At 38.3% G+C, this 24256-nt stretch overlaps 1 long non-coding RNA gene across 2 annotated transcripts in view; it reads right to left on the bottom strand.

Moving 5' to 3' along the window:
- Window positions 1–23313, bottom strand: part of LOC127568289 (uncharacterized) — a 79974-nt gene extending 56661 nt beyond the window's left edge. For both annotated transcript variants that reach the window (XR_007955987.1, XR_007955990.1), the window contains exon 1: window positions 23151–23313. This is a non-coding gene — a long non-coding RNA (uncharacterized LOC127568289). The remainder of the gene's footprint in view (window positions 1–23150) is intronic.
- Window positions 23314–24256: the final 943 nt, after the last annotated feature.

The raw sequence follows: 24256 nt of genomic DNA, 5'->3' as shown, positions 1-24256 counted from the left end.
CTGACTCCCACCCCTACCCCTATAGACGCCAGATCGTTCCATTTTACTGCTGTCTCTCTAGAGGTCACAAAGTTGTCATCTCTGTTTTCCTTCTCTAGATCATTTCTAAGGTTTTCAACTTTGGCATAACTGTTTCCAGATGCCATAGTAGCAGCCACTGCATAGCTTTTGTAAATCCTTCTTGAAGCGTGTATATCTATGTCACTATCAGAAACTCACCACAGTGCCTAATTCATGCTCGTCAGTGTTGTTAGATTTATGGGCAGGACCTTCTTCCATTCCAATGCTTTTAAGATTAGCATAAAAGGTTCCAAAAGCTTGAGTGGTTCTAAATGCAAATTGCACTTAAAATTCCATGGACTTGCAACAATTTCGGTTGAATAGCAACATGGAATAAAAGAGCACAATTTAGGATGACATGTTTAGGAAACCTTTCAATTTGTGAAATTTTTTTTACTGCACATGCAGATCTATGAGAAATTGAATAAAAATGTTCAGAAATTACAAAAATATCAGTAACCTTCTTTGTTAGTGGAAGGTCACTTGGAGTAAGTGGGAATGTGGTGTTGAAGCTACAAACGGATTAGCCATTTGTCTTATTGAATGGTGGGGTAGACTTGAGGGGCCAAGTTTACATATTTATCCTGATTTACATATTTATTTTCAGCTGTGCCTGAAGTTTTAGGCTTAGATATACCAGTTTTCTGCTAGTACAATTGCAGACTAATTGCGGTAAATTCAATTTTAGAGTTCTGCATTGTGCAGAAGCTATAACAAGAGGAAATGAGGTTGGGGGATCAGTTGTCTTTTGGGGGAAAGATTGGAATGTTATTACGCATATCCAGATGTTCTCAAATTTTTAGTACCAGATCTTTGCTTTATGCCCTGTCAAGGCACATCCCTTGGTACTAATGAAAGGTATTATTCTTTCCGTGTGACAAACAGATAAACAGAGATATAACGATGAAATTCATTTAAAGGCAATCTTCAGCACATTGGTCTTAAAGAATGGGATATGTATTAAGCATATTGTAAAACAGTCTGGGTTTCACTATTAGCTTTGTTGTGCTATTGATATTGACCAATTTTCAGTTCCATACCTTCTTAACATACAGCAAGTAGCTTTAATATTTTTAATATTCCAGTAAAAAACCTATTTATTGCCCTTCATTGTTTAACTGTACTTAAAAGTACCTTGTTATATTAGGTGAGCCTCTAAGTGGCACACAAGTTAAGAAACTGGAGACTGGAGGTTAAAAAATTGAAGTGAATGTTTAATTGTGTTTGTTCCTAAATGGTTTACATTATTGCTGATTTTTCTTACACAAATTAAATGATGGGTGGAGTATCAATGCAGGTAGTTTTAAGTGCATGAAGCAATAAATAGCGGGTGGTACTTCTGATTAGTGACTGAGACATTGAGGACTCATAACCATAGGCACCAGCTAAGATTATTAATCTGTAAAAATACATTTCATTGTCATTTATCCCAATGTAATCTAATTTTAAAACCTGCACACTCTGATAGTAGAGACTGAACATTTGAAAAAAAATGTCAACAAATGAGGCAGCATGAAGCCGTAGAAGAAATCCTTTCATAACTTCAGAAAGGAACAAAGAGTTTTCTAACAAATGTGGTATTGTCACTGTTTAATATAGATAATTGCCTGTCAAGTTTACCAGAGCATGCACCCTCAAGCAGCAATATGATAATGGCTAGATCAATTTTAAAATCACATCACTAGTGTCCTGGTCAATTAATATCTCCCGCATGAAGCAGTGAAATGGAATCCATTACATTCTCCTGGAAGGACTGAAAGTATCTTGGTTTAACACTTCATTCTAATGGTGCACCACTCCCCCAGTACTGCCCAGTGACAACCTTGTCTTTTGTGCTGAGATCTTTGGAGTGGGACTGACTCAGATGGAAGAATAACTGAACCATGGTTGGCAGAAAGAGTAAATTACATCTGGAAACCTTAATTTGTTGCTAGACTAAAAGTGCAGCAGTCAATGCTGCAGTTTTTGTTTGGTTGATGTTGCCAGTGTGATTAGGTAGCTGGTAATGTCCACAAGCTGAGAGATGTGTGTGAGGTTTACAGCAGTAATACATAACTGTGTGGAACCAAAATACCAAAGCAGGATTACAAATACGTTAATAAAGAGAGGTTGAAAGTGGGAATGGTATTTACATATGTGGCAATAAACAGTTTACTCACTTTACTTGCATCATTACAAATGCAGAAAAGTTATGTCAAACTTTGATAAAATATGTCACATTTTAGCTGAAGTACTGTGTTTAATTCTGGACACCACACTTTAAGAAGAGGGTGCAGAAGACATTTTGTTGTGAGACCACTACTAGGATCCAGAGTGTGTAGGCAGGTGTTTGCAAATAAGGCATAGTAACCTTAAGTCAACACATTTTCTGGAGTTAAAACTGATTCCTGAAGTTGTCTAGTGTAGCCAGGAATTGTGCAACTTTCAGAAGAGGATTCCAAGAACATAGTAGTAATGTTGGCAGCTGTATTTTAAATAAGTTCTTTATTCTTACTTTTTTCCATATTTGCTTGGATGGCCAGGAGCTTCGAGTCTACATTTAGTATCGTTTTAAAACATCCTCAATATTAGCACAATTTCCCAGAAGACTTCTGCTTCATTTATAATCTTTATAGAAAGAAAAGTTGAATTAACATTCAGGGGCTTAGTAGTTGAACTTCTCTGGGGCTATCTTTACTTGCATCACCTCTGCATAGGTTATGTTAATTATGTATAATAGAACTGTCCAGTATACTTAAGTTCAAATTACACTCAAACTCTATGGACATGCCACTGTCTGTGAAAGTCACATTTTGCTTGACCTTATGTATTCTCTGACCTTTCCTTCATGAATAGAACTCAACATAGAGATTCTGGATATATTGCACAGGTATGGAGTTTCCTTGCACATACAGTACCATAGGCTGTGCATCGTTCACCAAATTAGGTGCTCTACTACTTCAATATTTGTCCACAGACTGTCCTTCCTTTCTTGTTGGTTTTCCCCTCACCAGAAGTTGCTTTGTACTTCTTTTATGACAACCTGAGAAAAGCAACAGCTGGAAATAGTGATCACTGATTCACCTACTTACTTTGGAATATTAAGTTTAATCCGAGAGTTATTTGGCTATAATTGTCCACAAAAAGACAAAGCTACACATGGATAATTAAGGAAATCAGTTTAATTGTGAGCAGTTACTTCACTGCACTTTTGTGTAGCTTCGTACAAGTTTTGATTTTTGCAGCTAAATAAATGCATCCAAGAGCTATCCTTTGTTTGTTAATACAATATACGATTTCCTGGTGCTTAAAAAGCAAATATAAAAAGTATATTAAAATATGGGATACAGGTCCCTTTGTCTTGCCAAGGGAAATAGCTTCCTGTTTATTTCACTTGAGCAAAATCATTTCAAATAATTGTTCCATCAAACGAATTTTTTTGCATCAGAGTTTATGGTTCATCATTGAACCTAATTTGAATTGTTTGAGGAGTCAAAGCTCTTAGGCAGTTCTGAATGTTATAACTTGGACATTTATAATAGAACAATGTTTGCCAGACTTCCAGTATTTACAATAGATTTAAATTCCCAGTGTGTGGATGTTTAATGTAAGTCTACTGTTAAACTTTAATGACATGGTGATAAGTTAAACCACTTATTAGACGTTGTCCAGAACAAAAGAAAGAAACAGACACCCTGAAGTAGAACTGAAATGGGTGCCAATTATAACCTTTAAAAAAAAGACTGGATAAATATACTGGAAATAACACAGTTGGTGTGAGATCTTCAAATGCTCCATTGAATATGGATATTCATATTCTGACATATTGATGTGTGGCATATTTAAAAAAGTAAGTGCTTATTTTGTAGAATCATAGTGATTGTGATAAACATTGACATTTTTTTCATTACTTCTAACAATGCAGTCCAAATTCTTGCTTCTTCTATATATGATAAAGTCTAGCTGTCTCTACCAGCTATTTCTCTTCTATCTTTGAATAAAATAAAGGGACAAAGGTTTTTTTTCCCCCCCAAGTGTCAAAAATGTGGTTAAAATTCTGTCAGTTTGTCAAGGGGTAGTCAGTTTTTGTTTTGCAATGCACCATTACTTGGTCTGATCTTTCAGCAGTTAATTTAGGAGTTTAGAAGTATTCACAAATGTGAGGGTACATTTAAGAAGTAAGTTTACCACATGGTATGACCTTGATCCTTTGTTGTACAGCTTGAAAATAACTAGGAAGCAATTTGATCAAAGGCTATTTAAGATCTAGTATTAAGAAAAAGGGTTTATTAATAATATTGTTGTAAAGGAGCCTTTAGGAAACATGACCATATGACAATTTTTTTTATCAAGTTTGATAGTTATAGTTCCATCTGGATATAGGGTCTTAAATCTAAAGTGTATGACGGATGAGTTGGCTGTGGTCGATTGGGACATGACGTCAAGAAAACTATGACGATGGACAGACAATGGCTAGCATTTAAAGAACTAATAGATGATTTTCCAAAAAAGAAACTTTACATTTCTTAAGCCACAAAACCCACCAAGAAAAATGATTCATCTGTAACAGGGGAAAACATTAAAGATAGTATTAAAAATCAAAGTAAGAGTCTTATAAAGTTGCCAGGTATACAAATAGGCCTGAAGATTGGGAGAATTTTAGATTCAGCAAAAGGACTAAGAACTTGATAAAGAAAGGGATCACAGAATGAGAGTAAACAAAAGCAGTAAGACAGTTTTTATGGTATGCAAAAAGGAAGAAGATAGCAAGGGCAAATGTGGCTTCCTTACAAATAGAAGGAGAATTTATAACATGAAGTGAGAAACGGACTGCAAAATTATATCTATCTTTATGGAGTGTAGAAAAATTGTCAGACATATTAGAGAACCAAGGATGTAATAAGGAACTGAAATAAATTGGTAAAGTTTCTTTTAAGAAGCACCAAATAATTGAGACCAAGTATCATCAGGTGCTGAGATCTATTGGCCATGTGCAAGCATTTTGAAGTGATAGTTATAGCGATAAACAACAAATATTAAGATCTGGCAAGATAGCAAAATAATGTTAACTTTCTCTTCCAGGACATCCTCAGCATTGAACCCAAAATTACATGCAGTCAGCTCCATTGCACAGGTTATGTACTTTACAGGCTTGACACCAGATTTGTGAAACAGATTCTCTTTTCTGAGCTTTGTCACTGCAAAAGATTACCAGGTGGACAAAAGAAAAAAAAATTCAAGGATGTTCTCAGAACAACTTTGAAAGAATGCTACATCCCCACTGACTCGTAGCAATTCCTGGCTTGCCGACTCAAAGTGAAAGAGGACCATTTTGGATGGGATTTAGAAATTTATGTCTACCTATCAAAAGCACACAGAGGGCCAGTGCAGACACTGAAAGGTGTGCATCACCTCCCAAACTACTTATCCACCCCATCAAGCATGTTCTGGCCCACCTGTGGTAGAATCTGCGGTTCCACATTGGTCTGATCAGTTACAGCAGAACTAGAGTGAAAGCAAATCATTATCAATCGTAAGGGACTGCTGAAGGAGGGGGAAATTCAGATAAATATCCAGCCCAGTATGGTGTGCTGCTTGGAGGGGAACTTGCAGATGACTCCAATACACATTTATTGCCCCTATCTACTGTTCTTCTGAGCTCTATCTGTGTTGCCATTAATCAACAGGGAAATAACCTTAAAATCAGCACTAGGCTTTTCTCAGATGATACAAAACAGCACTTTTACAAAACAGGATTGAAAATGTGGAAATCTTCCACAACAGGCTTTGAGTGCTAGACTTGGTTCAAAAGTGAAATCGATAAACTTTAGAGGCAATACATTCAAGAATTCAAAATCAAGATGGAGAGATGAAGTGAAAATTCAGAAACAGGTAATGTCCAATTGAATGGCGGAGCTTTCATTCCTCATTTTTTTGGAAGATCAGGAATCCAAAGAATAGCGTTCACTCTGTATGAACAATTCATTATGACTTCTGATTGACATGTTTTGTGGAAATATCATCTTGAGTCAGCTCCCTTCAGAGGTGACAGCTATGGTCAGCATGATTTGGCTCATTGTTTGAATGAAATAGAAATTAATTTCACAATCGTCGTGGGCCAAGAGAGCATTGAAAGCCATAAACCTCAAGGCACGTCAAGTCGTACCTTTGTAAGGTCATGGTACCTTTGTAAGGTCATGGTACCTTCCCAAACAATTTTAGAAGATTTTACAAATTTTAGTTCTATTTACTAAAGGTGATTCAGAACCTGGACAAGAATATCTAACTGTATATTCTCCATTAGGAATCCAAATCAATGGTCTTCTTTGACTTGATACCCTCATGGCTCCAGGTATACATTTATAATAATTGCATAACTGCCCTATGTAATGAGCTTTTCCTATTCCTAGAAAAGAACCTGCCCAATTTTGTGTTGGAACTCAGAATCAGGTACGAAAGAACTATAGTAATCAGAATGCTGGGAGAAAATAATAGATTAGCTGACAAACTGTGTTAGACTATTCAAACCGATAAATAGTGCAACTGCAAACAGCAGCTTTTGCCGGGAATAGCCTTAGAAAGTAGACCCCTGCCTTATGGGTCTCTACAAGTAGCATTATTCAGCTGTCTATGATAGGTTACTATCATGGTATGAAAGCTATTTTATTGAAGACTGCTATCAAACAAGGCTGTGTCCTTGCTTCAAAATGTTTGTCAAACTTTCTTGCTGCAATGTTGCTGTAAAACTAGAAGAAAAAGACCTCGTATTCCATTTGGATAGCCTACAACCCAGTGGTATGAACACTGAATTTTCTAATTCCAAGGAACCCTTACCTCATGTATTCCCCTCTCTCCTCTTCCAATCCCATCTCTGGTTCTCCCATTTTTGTTCTCCTCCAGCCCTCAATCATTTTCATGCCCCTTCCCTTCCTGGCCACATCCACTTACTCCTAAACCACCCACCTGTCCACCCCATCAGCTACCTCCTGCTCTACCTGGGGCAAGAGTCTGCAGTTTCCACATTGAGTAGCCCCCTCAGAATCCAGAAAACCAGAGTTGAACAGAGTCATCCATGATCCTGAGGGAATGTCTAAGAAAATCACCTACACCAAACAATGTGCTCACTATCATGACCCAAGAAAGTTAAGTACTAGCCAGCATTACAGCTGACAAGAGTATTTCAAAGGTGATATGCTGCTGACATTATTCAAAGCTAAAATTAGTGCAGATGGCTAGCTCCAGTAAATTTGATGCAAACATAGAACAGTACAGCACTGGACAGGCCATTCAGCCCATGATGTTGTGCTGATCTTGAAGCTGATTTATACTAAATGTCATCCTCCTGTTTATCATCCATATCCCTCCATTCCTTTCATATTCATGTTTCTATCTGAAAACCTCTTAAACTCTACTAAACTGCCTGATTCCACTACTACCCCTGGTAACCCATTCCAGGTGCCTACCACACACTGGGTGAAAAACTTGCCCCTTTAACCTTTGCTTCAACTGATCACTTGCTTTGAAACAGCTGTTCCAAACCTACAGAAGTATCAGCTATATGAACTCACAGCAACTGATGGATTCCATACTTAGCAGGTTGCTCCAGAAGTTACCTAATCGGTATCCTTTGCCAAATTGTGAAGGGGCTTGATAAGTTGTTGTCATTACATTCTCTCAAATACCTTGGCACCCTTAATCCTTGCAAACTACTGCAACAAAGTGCAATACCTGTTTTAGCCTCCAATTAATGTTTTTTGTCTGAATTCTTTCAATCAGATTTTTGCACCTATCACAGTATCCAAAATGGCTCAGATAAAAGTTGTTAATTTTATCTTATTACATATATACACCTTATCTTCTTTGATCTGTAAACAGCCCTTGACATGGAAGACCACATCAACTTCCTGTCCACCATCATCCATCAGGTGGGGACCTTAAGCCTGATTCCATTCTTACATGTGAAATAAAACAAAATGCTGGAAATACTCAGAGTCAGGCATGAACTCTGTTTCACTCTCCACAGTGAAAGCTTCAAATTTGATTACCTTTCATTAGAACCAGGGAAAGCTGGAAATCAGGCATGGTTTACATTGGAGAAGCCAATGATTAGGGAACAGAGATTGTGACAGCACAGTTCCTACAGAATGCTCAAACAAATATCTCTGCAAATATTTTTCCACAGTTCCTATAGAACATTCAAAGAAATATTTAAAAAGGCAATTTGAAAAGGAAGCAGGTTGGAAAGATGTAAACGTCAAAACCAGAAATGATAGCTTTTAATGCAAATAGTAAAATAGTGAATGTCAAGAACTGCTTACAACAGAGTCCAGCCATAGTTGGGTGAGGATGTGTTCTGATAAAGCTCTATAGAATGGAGAATAGGGCACAGAGTTCATTGGCACTGCAAATTACTGAACATTTGGAAGTTGCTGACTGATAGCCAAGGTGTTTAAAGAGCATTAATGTAAATTGCAGAATAGATGGCTGCTTAAAAATGCAAATTTTATCCAATATGAAAGAAAGCTTAAAATACTTGAATTGCTGAGGAACATCATTATGCATATTATACATCAGTAGGGGAGCCAACTAAATTTAGACCTGACGTAAATTGGATAGCTTGCATCCATATTCAGAACTGTATTTCAATAATTCAAGAACAGCATGAAGCTATAGAGGCATCAGATAGCACTATGTTGTTGTCAGCTGGTATTGATCTTAAATACAAAACCCAATGATGCCTAAGAGCACTCTTCTTTGCTTTTTGTTAGCCGTTTACTATCCACTTGATCCATTTCAGTAAAAGGGAATGCTTTTCCCCTATCTTTAATTATCCTGTCCACATCACCACCTGATGTGGATTCACACTTATCTATAAGAAAAATATTTGCTTAGATTGTTAGCATCAACCCTGGCTAAATCCAAATTTAGCTTGATGATAACCACTGGCTTTTATCCATTTTATGCTCCTCTATCTTAATAGATTGTTTCAAACAATTTGTTCATGATTGATGGGAAATTTTGAATATTATTAGACAATTTCTTCTGCCTTGAGCATTTATCAGAGAATAGTCACTATGAGGTGATCTCCTTGGCACAGCCAGGGCAGGTCTTCCAAGAGGGAGCAGTTTAAGAGGGAGGCTAATTATCTGCATCTAGCCATGCTGTAGCTAACCTGAGAGTTCCTGATACTGACAAGGGGTTTGTAACTGATTGCCGCATGGCTTGTCTGTGTATGCTTTAAACCATTTATTCAAATAACAAAAATTAAATATTTTACAAAATCAAAATGAAAGATATTCAAATAAGGTGCTTGGCTCATATTACTTTATTTTATATTCATCTCAACCTTTTGTTCTTTTTCCCTTAGCTCTCTGGTATAAATTCTGTTCCTTAATTTGCTACTAATGCAGTGATTGCAATCAACATTAGATCCATTATGCCAATAAGTAGGCCAGACATGAGTCCAATTACCAAAAGGATCAGGAAGCACATTCAGATAAGATTTCTGTCCTTTTGATCTTGGTCAAATGGCAAGGAGGTTAGGATAAATAATAGAGGTTTAGCATTCCAAGTACTGTGTGTTTTTTTCTGTGCAAGCACCAAATATGCCTTTACCTCATGGCATTATGAAGGTATCATTTCAGGTATAAAGGGCAGAGGGTTGAAAAAAATGGTAGTGGTATTTTTACCAATCCCATATATCACAAGCTTTCCAAATGCTTATAATCCTGTCAGCACAGAAACCCATGTAGCTTTTCATCTTCTATGAATGATAGTAAGCAAACCCTCTACATGGAATGTAACTACAGAACAAGGTCATTCATCTAAATGTAATTTTTCCTCTTTTAATATAAACGTAATGTTTTATAATAAACACAAGGAAAAGTTGTGTGGAAAATTCGTAACTTCATGAACAATGCATAATTTTTCAGTGCTTTTTTATTAAGTGAAATTACTTTTCAAATGTACATCTTGCATTGATTTTAATCAGATAGAATACAAACACAGGCTAAGCAGAGAGTAAAGTCTGCTTAATCTCTCTTCATAAGACAGATCTGCCATTTGAGGAATCAATTTGCGAACCTACATTGTGCTCTCTATCACATGACTAGACTTGTACACAATATTCCTGATATAATCTCACCTGGGCTCTATATAATTGGAGCCATACATCTCCACTCTGGCAATAAATAACAACATACTATTTTATCTTTGTAATTGCGCGATGAACTTACAAGCTCAGTGATTCATGTACAAGGACACCAGGTCCCTCTGAATACCAACGCCTTTTAATTAAAAAAATACTCTTGCCTTTATATCGTATTGTGGATGACGTCTCATTTTTCATATTATATTTCATCTGTCATGTCCTTGCCCATTCACTTAGTCTGTTGATATGCTTCTTAAATTTTTCTTCATTCTCCTCAGTCCATAATGCCACTTAGTTTCATATCATGAGTATACCTGGATATCTTACATGTGATCTCTGATCCAGATTGCTGATATAGGTTGTGAACATCTGGAGCCTGAGCACAGATCCCTGTGGCATCTCACAGGCTACTGCCTTCCAATCCAAAAATAACTATTTATTTCTATTCCCTCTTTTCTATGCATTATACAATCTTCAATGTACACCAGAGTATTACTATCAATACTGTGTATTCTAATTTTGTTTAATAACTGCTTGTGTAGCACCCTTCTGAAAGTGACCACACCAATTGGCTCATCTTTTCTTATTCTGGAGTCACACCAGCTCTAGAGTCACTCCAGCACTTGGTCAAAGTGTTTCCTGATATTTGTGCCACATCAAATGGTGGACTATACCTACGGAGGCGAAAAAGCAACTTTTAACAAAAGTAATGGCTTGAAGGCCTCTTCAAAGTCTGAAAACCAAGAGTCTGACTCATTCATTATGGTGTACTTGCTCTATACTCTACTTCTCATCACTGCTTCACTATGCGTTCTGTGATATTTTTGAGGATACCTATCTCAGCAATGGATAGGGTAGAGGTTTGTTTAATATTGCAAAGTTCAGGGACATCAAGAAGAAGGTAATCATCATTAAGAACTTGTAATTTTCAGATGATGCAGCCTCTATAGCTTAGTGTTGATGTCCTACAACATTTTATTACCATGTCTTACACAATGAAATCTTTGGCCTAGCATTAAGCTCAGAAGATTTATCATAGACCAAGGCTTGTCAAACTCCAGATGTCACCTTGGATGATACTTATCTGGTATTTTTGAACAATCTTGCTACCGTGACTCTACTGTTGCCACCAATGATGCTGAGCTCATTAGTAAAATCAGCAAAGTACCCAGGAACTTTGGTCTTTGGCAGGATAGGGACAGGAGAAAAAAAACTGCCAACCGAAGTGAAAATTCCTATTTATTAGCCGTGTGTTTTATTCACTCCATTAAACAGTTCTGAAACATGGAAGACTTACACCAAACATATCGAAAAACCAAACAAGATTCTTGCCAGCTACCTGCATAAAATTCTTTGAACACGTTGGAAAGACAGGCTGCCAAAGTGTTTATTTGTCATTCATGGGGTATTGATTAGCATGCAAGGACTCCATTCACAACTTCATCAGTGTAAAACTCCATTCACAACTCTTATAGTAAAGCATCCTCAACCTCCAGCAGGGCTTGGGTTAACAAATAGCAAGTGACATTTACTTTGGTTGGATGCAGCATCAAAAACACTCAGAGCAGAGCTGGTGCCACTGGACTACATATTTTTGCCGGTGCTTTTGTGCATAATGCAGCCACATCTGTAAGATGAACTTCAGCAGCTCAGGAAAGATGCAGTGTGATCATCTCCTGAGATCACTATGACAAAAGAATGAGAGTAGCAATGTTCTGAGCAAAGCGATACATTCTAGTTGCTAACCAAATGCACGTCTTCATGACATGAAGAGATTTCATATTACTTTCATTGATCTTGTGTGTCTGAATCCCATGTTCCCTACTCAAGGCTGTGTGTCATGAGCAGGACAGCAGTGGTTCAAGAAGTGGCTCTGTACGACCTTCTCAGAGTAACTAGAGATGGGCAATAAATGTCATGTCAGACTCAGCCACTTAAGAAAGACAGGTAGACCAATTTATAGAGAAAAGAAATTAAAATAGCTGGAAGAGGAAAAAAATGCAAACATATGGGACAGAATAACAGAGTTAAAAATTCAATTAGATTGGATTATTGTTCCTGTCTGATTCTTGGGCTGGTGGGGATCAAGGGAAACTGAAATTTATAAAGGGTTTGGGCGTATCTTCTTTAGGGAGTAGTAAATCCTCTCCTTGCAATATAGTTTGGATTATTCCATGTCAAATTGTGAGATGGGGAGACACAGATTTTGTAAAGGGGGATGATCAAACTTGCGTTGCATCTGTCCAGAATATTTACAAAGAGAGTTAAAAATAAAAATCAGCGATTATGATGGCAACAAAATATAAAGGAACTGCTAATGCTTTCTTTACTTTGGATGTTACAACAAACATTACTACTACTTAATCACATAAAATGTATAAAATAAACCAGGTTCTTTATTGTTACATTGATTATTGTCTCAAAAGTACCTGTCTTTACAAGACGAAGGAGTTGCAAGGGAAACCAACTTTAAACCTACAGCATCTGGTGATACGTTCCATTATGAACAAATTTGTCTTCTCCTTCATATTACCACATGGCTAGGCATTGAGGTGTAAGTGTAAACTCCTGGAAAAAAGAATCTTGGAATGGACTTCTGGTAGTAATCAAAGTGCTTCTGAACCGTAAGAGAATGTATAATGTAGACTTAAAGTTTATAAGTACTGGTTCATATCAAAAGCCCTTTTGAACTGAAAATGACATAAAAGTAACACAAAAACACTGGGGGTAGGGGGGGGTGGGTGGGGAAAGGTGTTTCTGGTGAGGTGAAATTTAGAGAATATAAGGTTGTGAAATGGGTAACGATAACCAATGTAAGGAGGGGATAATGCATACAAACATAAGAGCAAGCCCAAAATTAGAGAGTCAGAATAGGGAAAAAAATGGCAAAAAGGCAACATTGAATGCTCCTTATCTGAATGCATACAGCATTTAAAGCAAGACAGATGAATCAATGACGTAAAAAGAAATTTATAAGATTCATGGAGGATAAATTCATGAAATTTATTTGAGATGATTTTTTAGATTAGTATGTTGAGAAACCAAAGGACAGGCTATTGTAGATCCAGTTTTGTGTAATGCCAAATGGTTAATTGAGATCTGGTAGTTAGAAGGGCCTTTAGGGAACAGCAATCATAATATCATAGAATTTTATATCAAGATGATTTGGTTCCATCTAAATCAATAAATTCCAAGTAAAACCTAGCAGGGTATGAATTATGAATTGTTAAGATAGATATGGCATATTAGAGTGGTATGACAGTGGATGAGCAATGGCTAACAGTTAAAGAACTAATATATAGCTAAAAACAATTTTATATTCCTTCAAGGCACAAAAATCCAACAGGGAAAATGTCTGACCAGGGCTAACAAAGGAAGGTAAAGGTAGGATTACATCAAAGAAAAGGATGATAGTATTATCAAAAAACAGCAGTAAACTGGGGATAGAGAACATTTCAGAACTCATAGAACATAGAAAACCTACAGCACAATGCAGGCCCTTTGGCCCACAAAGTTGTGCCGAACATGTCCCTACCTTAGAAATTACTAGGCTTACCCATAGCCCTCTATCTTCCTCAGCTCCATGTACCTATCCAAAAGTCTCTTAAAAGACCCTACCATATCTGCCTCCACCACCGTTGCCGGCAGCCCATTCCACGCACTCACCATTCTCTGAGTAAAAAACTTACCCCTGACATCTCAATAAAAGAGTACCAAGATCTTGGTAAGCAAAGAGAAAGTAGAATACAAAAAAAAATCTATCAAGACTAACCTTTCCCTCTCACATAGCCCCCCATTTCTCTATCATTCATGTGTCTATCTAAGAGTCTATGATTACAAAATGGATAAGCAGAGTGTACTATTTAAATGTCATTAGACTGAATGGCAGTGACACTCAGAGGGACGTAGTTGTCTTTGTACATAAAAAACACTGAATGTTTACAAACAGGTACAGTAAACACTTAGGAAAGCAAACAGTGTATTGGTCCTTATTGCATGAAAATTTAAGTAAAAACATCTTACTGAAAGTATTAAGGGCCCTGGTGAGATTGCACATGGAATATTGTGTACAGGTATGGTCTCCCTATCTAAGAAAGGATACATTTCCAATATAGTGAGTGCAACAGAGGTTCACCAGATTGATTCCTGGGATGGGAAAGAGGGGGGAAAAAGTAGGTTTAGTTCTACAAGAAGACATAAAGCAGACCAAGTCTACAATCCCTGAAGTATATTAGACTCTGACATGATCAAACCGAAACATACAACATTTTTTTTTTACAGGGCTCAGATGCAGTGATGTTTTCCCCATGTGGGGGTATCAAGAACCATGGATTGCAGTCTCAAAATAAGGGGGCAGCCATTCAGAACAGAGACAAGAAGAGATTTCTTCACCCAGAGGGTGGTGAATCTTTAGACTATCTAAGAGGGCAGTGGAGATCTTGTTGTTCAATATATTCAAGACAGAAATGGAGAGAATTGTTACATTAAGTAAAAAATGTGGGCTTAATACATGAAGCGTCACTGAGGTAAAAGATTAAACCATGATTTCAATGAATATTAAAGCAAGCATGACAGACTAAACAGTCTACTCTTGGTCCTATTTCTTATGTTCTTAATAACTAGACCTGGGCAGTCACAGTAGTGTAGTGGTTAGCGTAACGCTTTACAAGGCCAGTGACACGGGTTCAAATCCGGCCACTGTCTGTAAGGAGTTTGTATGTTCTCCCCATGCCTGCGTGGGTTTCCTCCGGATGCTCCAGTTCCCTCCCACATTCCAAAAGACATATGGGTTAGGAAGTTGTGGGCATGCTCTGTTGGCACCAGAAGCGTGGTGACACTTGCGGGCTGCCTCCAGAATAACTATGCGAAAAGGTGTATTTCACTGTGTGTTTCGATGTACATGTGACTAATAAAGATATCTTATCTCGCCTTTTCAGTACAAAATAAATGGTAACCTGTATCTCAGAATTACAAATTATCACATTGGCAATACACTGATCTAAAAGCTTAACATTTTGATGTACTATGCTTTGACCTCCTGTGGTGTTCAAAGAATAAATTTCTTGGATGAATCCTAAAACTGTTTGCAAGAGAATTTGTAAATTAACTGTCATGCGGAGGTTTAATTGCAAGAAAAAGTTAGTTTTAAGATTAAGATCTTTATTAGTCACATGTGCATCGAAACACACAGTGAAATGCATCTTCTGCGTAGTGTGTTCTGGGGGCAGCCCGCAAGTGTCGCCACGTTTCCGGCGCCAACATAGCATGCCCACAGCTCCTAACCTGTACATCTTTGGAATGTGGGAGGAAAACAGAGCACCTGGAGGAAACTCATGCAGACTCAGGGAGAATGTACAAACTCCTTACAGACAGTGGCCAGAATTGAACCCGGGTCACTGGCACTGTAAAGCATTATGCTAACCACTACACTATGTACAGATGTCTATGACTAGGTCTAGATCACCAATTAAATCAATGATATTTTGATGTTGCCAAAATAGTACATCTGTCCAGTCCTTGGAAGCAAACACCTCTTTAGTGAAATAGTTCCTTGGGAACAGAGGTTCAGCCCAGCCTACCCTCCTCTGCTGGCCAAACCCTGCAAAATCTCTCAATGATTTCTTGTATTGCAAATGTGGCAGCTAGATGATCAGATTCATAGTGGAATTCAAATAGAATGCCATTTACAGTGTCACACTGGATAGTAACAGATAAAAAAATGATGAGGATATTTTTCCCCAATTTTTTTTTAATATTCCAAAATAAACTTTAGTCATCATAAAAAACAAACTATATACGACAATACAACAGTGCAAACCTTTACATTTATGTATGGATCAATCATTAGTGTTACCTTTTAATATAAAAACCACAGCATCGATGCCACTTGTGTGGCTCCCTGGGATGCCTCCCCAATCCTGTATTTACAATATTTAAGGGGCTTTCTCGACTGACCCCACCCCTCCCTCTCCAGTGGCAGAAAAACCCTAAACTGTAGTCCTTCCCCACCGAGCCCTTGTGTTGGCTACACCCAGCTTCAGTGTGTCCCTCAGCACGTACTCCTGCAGCCTGGAATGTGCCAGTCAGCAGCATTCCCCTACGGACATCTCGCAGTGCTGGGAGACCAACAAGTTTCGGGCAGACCAACGGGCGTCTTTCACCGAGTTGATGACCTTCCATCAGCAGTTGATGTCTGTCTCTGTGTGCGTCCCCAGGAACAGCCTATAGATCAGAGAATCCTCTGTTACACAGCTGCTGGGGATGAAACGTGAAAAGGACCCTTGCATCTTTCGCCACACCCTCCTCGCAAACCCACAGCCCGCAAAGAGGTGGGCGATCATCTAATCCCCAGCGCAGTCCTCCCAGGGGCATCGCGCGCTGGGACTAATGTTTTGACCATGCAGGAAGGATCTGACTGGGAGGGCCCCTCTCACCACCAGCCAAGCGAGGTCTTGGTGCTTGTTGGAATGCAGTGGAGCTTACAGAAATGTATGATTAATGTCCTGAATTTACCAGCTTTTGCAAGGACCAATTGGAGTCAGGTCTCTTCATAGTTGTGGAAAAAAAACAAAAACAAGAGCTGAACTCCAGAGGTAAATGTGTTCTTGACATCAAAAAAAAATGTGGTTAAACATGTCAATGGCCATTAAGAGCAAAACTCTTCCCTTGCTAAGCACAGCTCAAATGCCATCTATAAATTTGCCAATGACACACTGTTATTGGTAGAATCTCAGATGGCAATGAAGATGTTCACAGGAGTGAGATAGATCGGCTGGTTGAGTGGTGTCACAACAACAACCTCACACTCAACGTCAGCAAGACCAAAGAACTAACTGTGGACTTCAGGAAGGGGAAGTCAGGAGAACACGCACCAGTCTTCATTGAGGGGTCAGCAGTGAAAAGGTGAGCAGCTTCAAGTTCCTGGGTGTCAACATCTGAGAGGATCTATCCTGGGCCCAACACATTGATGCAATCATGAAGAAGGCACGCCAGCAGTTCTACTTCATTAGGAGTTTGAGGAGATTTGATATGTCACCAAAGACTCTTGAAAATTTCTACAGATGTACAGTGAAGAGCATTCTGACTGGTTGCATCACCGCCTGGTATAGAGGCTCCAATGCACAGAATCGAAAGAAGTTGCATAGGGTTATAGACTCAGCCAGCTCCATCACAGGGACAACCCTCCCCACAATCAAGGACATCTTCAAGAGGCAGTGGCTCAAGAAGGCAGCAGCCATCATTAAGGACCCTCACCATCCAGGGCATGCCCTCTTCTCATTATTACCATCAGGGAGGAGGTACAGGAGCCTGAAGACCCATACTCAACAATTCAGGAACAGCTTCTTCCCCTCCGCCATCAGATTTCTGAATGATCCATGAACACTACCTCATTATTCCTTTCTGGCACTTATTATTTATTTTTTAATTTATAGATTTTTATGTCTTTGCACTGTACTGTTGCCTCAAAACAACAAATTTCATGTCATATATCAGTGATAATAAATCTGATTCTGCTGGAGTCATGAAAGAAAATATTTGAGATTATTGAAAGTCAACCACCCCGCTCCAGGACATCAAAGCAGGAGTTCCTCAGGACAGGAGTTTTAATCATCTTCAGCCATTCATTAATAACCTTCCTTCCATCATAAGATCAGAAATGATTGATCTTTTCATAATGTTCACCTCTGAAGCATTCAAGCATGGGCTGATAACAAGTAACATTCACACTATTGTCAACAAGAGAGATTCTAACCATTTACCCTTGGCATTCATCAGCTTGCCATTGCAAGGCTTTCATCGTCAACATCCTGGGAACAACCATTGACAAGAAACTTAACTAGATGAGCCACAAAAGTACATTGACTACAAGAACAATTCAGAGGCTGGGGTTACCCCATCGTAAGCAACTCACTTCCCAACTCCTCAGGACCTTCTCACCATCTGCAAGGTACATCAGGCATGACAGGATATTGTCCAATTGCCTTGAATGCAGGACAGATAACACGCAAGCTCAACATGATCCTGCACAATGCAGCCCGCTTGGCTGGGACAGAATCCATGACCCTGAACATTCACACTTGCCACTAACATTGTGTGCACATTGGATACCATTTACAAAATCCATTGTAGTTATATACCAAGGCTAAAATGCTAGGACTTCCCAAACACCACCACTTATAAGATCAAGGATAACAGGTGCCCGAGAATCCCAACATCACTGGATTGAATAACAGGAATTCCATAATGAACAGCATTGTGGAATTTCTTCACCTGAAGAATGGTAGCAATTCAGGGGGCTCACCATCACCTTTTAAAAGGATTATTAGGAAATGGGCATTAAATGTCAAGCTTGCCAGCGATGCCCACACGCTGTAAATGTTATGATTTAATGTATTGTAAATGGATAATGGAGTATGAATTTAACTCTGTTCAGAAACATATTTTTTGAATAATCCTGAATCATTAAAAGTTGCTCTAATGATGAATCATGTCAGTCCTTTTTCCCTCAGCAACTGAAAATTCTAAAGTCAAAAATAAGTCTGTAAGGAAGATAATGGTGGAAGAGCAGATAGCTTGGAAGAAAACCAACTTTTGAAGTCAATATGGAAAAATTCCTTTTGATTTACACGTGACTATAAATGTTAAGCATGGGAAAGTCAGTCTCTGGTTCCCTTCAGTCCCATCTTGCAGACAGGCAGCACTGACAAAGATTGCAGCATCTGTGAACTTGATGCCACAATTGGTGGCCCTAATCCAGCTGCTCCATACCAAGGAAACTCCATTGGCCTGTATTATTTAACCCCTCCACACACAACGACTGATTTTATGAATCTTCATGGCAACTATTGTGACCATCACAAGTAATTTATTTTGGCAGTGCTTCTTCCCATCGGGTAGCATGTAAATGAAATGAAGCAAGTCCAAACAGCCCCAGTTGTTTGTGAATGTGAAAGTTGGCTTGTCATGCTTCTAACTGGGAGAAACCACAATAGTGATTCCTTAAAGTGAGAATGTCCCAAATATTTTGTCAAAAGTCAGAAGTTGAGCTCATTGTCACATTAACAAGTACATGTATGCACAGATGCAATGAAAAATCTTACTTGCAGCAGCAACACATAAGCAGCGTTCACAAGAAAAACATAAATTAAACATAACTAAACACACAATTTTTACAAGAAAGAACAAACAGAACAAAAAAAAACAAAGTATATTTTAATGCAAAGTTATCAAAGTGGTCATAGTGTTGCTAAACTCTAGTGATTAGGGTTGTGCTGGTTGGTTCAAGAACTGAATGGTTCTGGCATTTAACTTGATGTTACTGTCAAATGTAGCACCCATTTAGTGCATCAAAAATGGGTAAAATCCAGTTTAAAGTCATAAGAGTTATAGAGTAATGCAGCACAGAAACTGACCCTTCAGCCTAACTGGTCCATGCCGACCACAGCATCCTCCCTACTAGTCCCAGTTACCCGTGTTCGGCTCATAACCCTCCAAGCCCCTCCCTTCCATGTACCAATCCAAATGTCTCTTAACTGTCGCAATTGTACCCGCTTTGACCACATCACTCACTACCCTCTGTGTAAAGAAGTTACCGCTCAGGTCTCTTTTAAAATCTGTCCCCACTTATCTTGTATCTGCGTCCTCTAGTCTTGGACTCCCAACCCTGGGGAAAAGACCATGACTGTCCACCTTATTCCTTCCCCTCATGATTTTGTAAACTTCTGTGAGATCATCCCTCATTCTCCTACACTCCAAGAAATAAAGATCCAGAGTGCGCCAACCTCTCCCTATAACTCAGGCCCTCTAGTCCAGGTAGCGTCCTCATAAATCTCTGCTGTACCCTGTCCAGCTTGACAATGTCTTTCCTATAAACAGGGTGACCAAAACTGTACACAATACTCCAAGTGCAGTCTCACCAACGAATTATATAACTGTAACATAATGCCCCTACTCCTAACCTCAGTGCCCTGACTGATGAAAACCAGCATGCTAAACACCTTCTTCGCCACTCTGTCTACTTGCTCGGCCACTTTCAGTGAACTTATACTCCCAGCTCCCTCTGTTCCACAACACTTGTCAGTGCCCTGCCATTCACTGTACAAGTCCTACCCTGGTTTGAATGTCCAAAATGCATCACCTCACTCTTATCTAAGTTGAAATTCATTTGCCATTCCTCAGCCCACCTCCCTAACTGATCAAGATCTCTTTGCAATTTATTGTAACCTGCTTCATGACAAACAAGACCCCCTAATTTACTATCATCAGCAAACTTGCTAATCATGCCATGTACATTCACATACATAATGAATAACAGAGGTCCCAACACTACTACTTGTTTTGATGGAAAAGAATTGTTTGGCACAGAAGTAAAATTTAAGTCCCTTGGGGCACATTTGACAATGGGAAAGAAGTTGGAGTATCATTTGATGTTAGAAAGTATGGTGATGCCAAAAACAATCAATGATGAAAGTTTAAAGTTGAAACAATCAAATGCAAGGTCAGGAATCATGTTTTGAATAATTAAAGCAATTTTATTTATGAGAATATCAAAGGACTGCGATGCTGGAATCTAGATGAAAAACACGATGATGCTGGAGGAACTCAGCAGGCCAGGCAGCATCCATGGAGAAAAGCAGGTGGTCAACATTTCATGTCAGGACCCCAGCAGATGGGTCCTGAAGAAGAGTCCTGATCCAAAACATTGTTTTTATTTACGATAGACTAGAAAATTATAGATTGCACCCAAAGTCATATTTGCTGAATCTAAAGGCCAATATTATTGTTCTAAAGTTCCCTTGTTGTTAAAGAAATTCTGTTTGTCCCCTTTGACACTCACCAGCTTTTATCGATGTACCATCTGAATGCCTCACAGCTTGGTACAGCAACTGCTCTGCCCAGGATTGTAACAAACTGCAGAGAGTTGTGGACACAGCCCAACGCATCACGGACACCAGCCTCCACTCCTTGGACTCTGTCTTTACCTCTCGCTGCCTTGGTGAAGCAGCCAGCATAATCAAAGACCTCACCCACCTGGGACATTCTCTCTTCTCTCCTCTTCCATCAGGTAGAAGATATAGGAGCCTGAGGGCACGTACCACCAGACTTAATGACAGCTTCTACCTCACTGTGATAAGACTATTGAACGGTTCCCTTATACGATGAGATGGACTATGACCTCACGATCTACCTTGTTATGATATTGCACCTTATGGCACTGCACTTTCTCTGTAGCTGTGACACTTTACTCTGTACTGTTATTGTTTTTACCTGTACTACATCAATGCACTCTGTACTAACCCAATGTAACTGCACTGTGTAATGAATGGACCTGTACGATCGGTATGCAAGACAAGTTTTTCACTGTACCTCAGTACAAGTAACAATAATAAACCAATACAGTAAGAATGTTTACATTTTTATAAATTCAAGTAAAAACTATTTTACTCAGTAGACCATAAAATATTAAATCAAGTCATTTTGAAGTCTACCTGAACAATAAACCAATTAGTGGCCATACACATGCAAAAAAATTGTCTACGTTCACTGAACAGTAAGTGGGAGTATCATCTACAGTGTACAATCCCTTAAGCGAATGAAATTGCAATAGTGAATTTATAACTAAATTACAAAAATAAAAAAATTCAGACAATGAGTGTTTTGATTTTTTTACAGTACAAATCAGTAGGCATTCAATGATGTGGCTCAAAGATAGTTAATGGCATATTTACCGCAATCCCATTTAATGGTTCACTTATCGTAAAGCAGTAGATTTATTGAGGAAACATATCACAAGGTCAACAGAAAGTAAAATTATTGCACATCTCACAGACACTGTAAAAGTAAATTGCATTGCCTTAAAGTGCTTATCTCTAATTGGTAGTGCCTAGTAAACAAAGTTTGCTTGCGAGTTTCACGGGTGTCAGATGGACAGTCGTCTTTTACGTATCAGTGTAACACAAAAAACACCAATTTATTTTATTCTTTATGGAACTGGCATCTTCAAAATATAAGGAAGCAAAATGAAAACAGATTTCAAATTGCAGAAAAAGAATCACAGCAAGGAAATTTTAACATCAGATCAGCTAGTTTTAAGGATCTGTTAAATTGCAGATGCTGCATTTTATTGCTTGTTGAATGTTTACAAACTTAATGGTCCATTGGGAGCCAAATGAACTAGCAGTTTTTCCTTGTTTATAGATGAAATCAATGCTGGAAAGGAAACACTTGTTGGTGTATTTTTCCAGAACACAAGCAGAATCATGAAAAAAAAACAGACTAATCAGAAGGATGGATCAATGTTCAAATTGTGACATCCTGAAAAATATAGGATTGTTTTTCCTGATAAAAAACTCCCTTCATTTATACTTCCCCTTGCCTATAATCAGTCATAGAATCCTGAGAAATAAAAGTATGTTATATTAATAAGTCAGTAAACTTAAACATTCATCTAAAGAAATTGTTTTCATAATGTCTGAATATCAACATGATCTATTGAAGGAATGAACTGAAATGTCACAAGACAACCTAACCAAACGATATATTTCCCCCCATAAATAAATGGTAACCAAAGTGAAATTGATTGTTCACACCTTTTAAAGCTGTTCAAAATGCACATGGGAAGCCTGAGAATGTACAAACTTACATTACAAATCATAATCAGATGTGACTACCCTAAAGTCAGTGAACATAATGCAAGTCCCCTTCATCAGTTGTGTGCTTAAATAGAATTCAATAATAACTAAGACTTTTTTTTTGCATTGATTTTACACTTACTTGACATTCATTGATAACACATTTTGCACAGTTGGCCTTCAATCCAAGCCTGTAAATTTCCCTCCTGCTCCTTCCAAAGAAACATACAAGCCCTCCTTCAATCACTTCTTTGTTCAATCTTATGTTACCTGTCCCACCCACTTCACAATAACTGAATACAAGCACATGTCCAGAAAGAACTCCATACCTTCTGAAAAGCCTTCACTATGGTTGGGTTGGTAATAATCTCTCACGAGTGTCACAGGTTCAGAAGCAGTAAGGCACAAGTTTAACACTGCACAAGCAGGATCAAATACAAAAAAACCCAATAAGTTCTCCAAAATGTCATTCTCAGTTTCAAGAACCACTGATTTGCCTTCTCACAAACTATTTGCAACTTTCAGTCAGGCCTACCCACAATGCCATGTGAGTCTAATAGCTGGAAAATCAGAGCTTCATTTTCATTGGCTCACATTGTAAAATATGTAGATAAGCCAATAACAGAGGATGTGGTGGATGAATTACTGGACTTGCCAAAAAGAGTACAAAGGAATTTAGAGATGGCTTAATGGTTTAGTAATTATTTTATCAATAAAAGATTGTTTTTTTGCTAAATATGTTGAGAAATTATTCAGAAAAGATGATTGAGTTTTTAGGCTGCTACTACTCCAGCATGGCATGTTAATGAAGTACTGAGAAGATATTAGAAGAACAAAAGGGTTAATAATTTGTGAAAATGTTGCAAGAGGTCAAAAGCTGAAGTCTGAAATGCAGAAAAGAAATGTTGGAAACTCATGAAAGTTCTGCCACCATGAATGCAGAATACATATAATTTATTTATCAAGTAATGTGGGCAATTATGCAGCTAATGTAAATTTTGAATTGTTAAATCTATAGTGAGAAACTGATTCATATACAGTGGCCTGGATTTTGCAGTTGTCCTAATACTGAACCTGTCAATATTTTTAATCAATACACCTTAACTAACAAAAGCTTCTCAAACATGTACACTCACAGTTCATATTTTTCAAATTTCCTTACAACAAAGGAGTCCAATCAGCCCATCATTAACACCATTTTCAGAACAATTCTATAAATTCCACTCCCTCACTTATTTCCCCATATGTCCTTCTCTCTCAAATGAGCATCAACTCCACCCTGACTTTCCTACCACTCACATATATTAGAAATAACTTACAGCAGCCAATTAGCCAACCAACCAACACATCTTTGGGTTGTGGGAGGAAACAGGAGCACTCAAGGAAAATCCCCATGGTCACATGGAGAACGTGAACATTACACACAGAAAGCACT

This window comes from Pristis pectinata, chromosome 3, assembly GCF_009764475.1.
Source record: "Pristis pectinata isolate sPriPec2 chromosome 3, sPriPec2.1.pri, whole genome shotgun sequence".
Classification (NCBI taxonomy): Eukaryota; Metazoa; Chordata; class Chondrichthyes; order Rhinopristiformes; family Pristidae; genus Pristis; species Pristis pectinata.
Note: the sequence above shows the minus strand (reverse complement) of the source record. Positions and strands in the feature narration are given on the sequence as shown.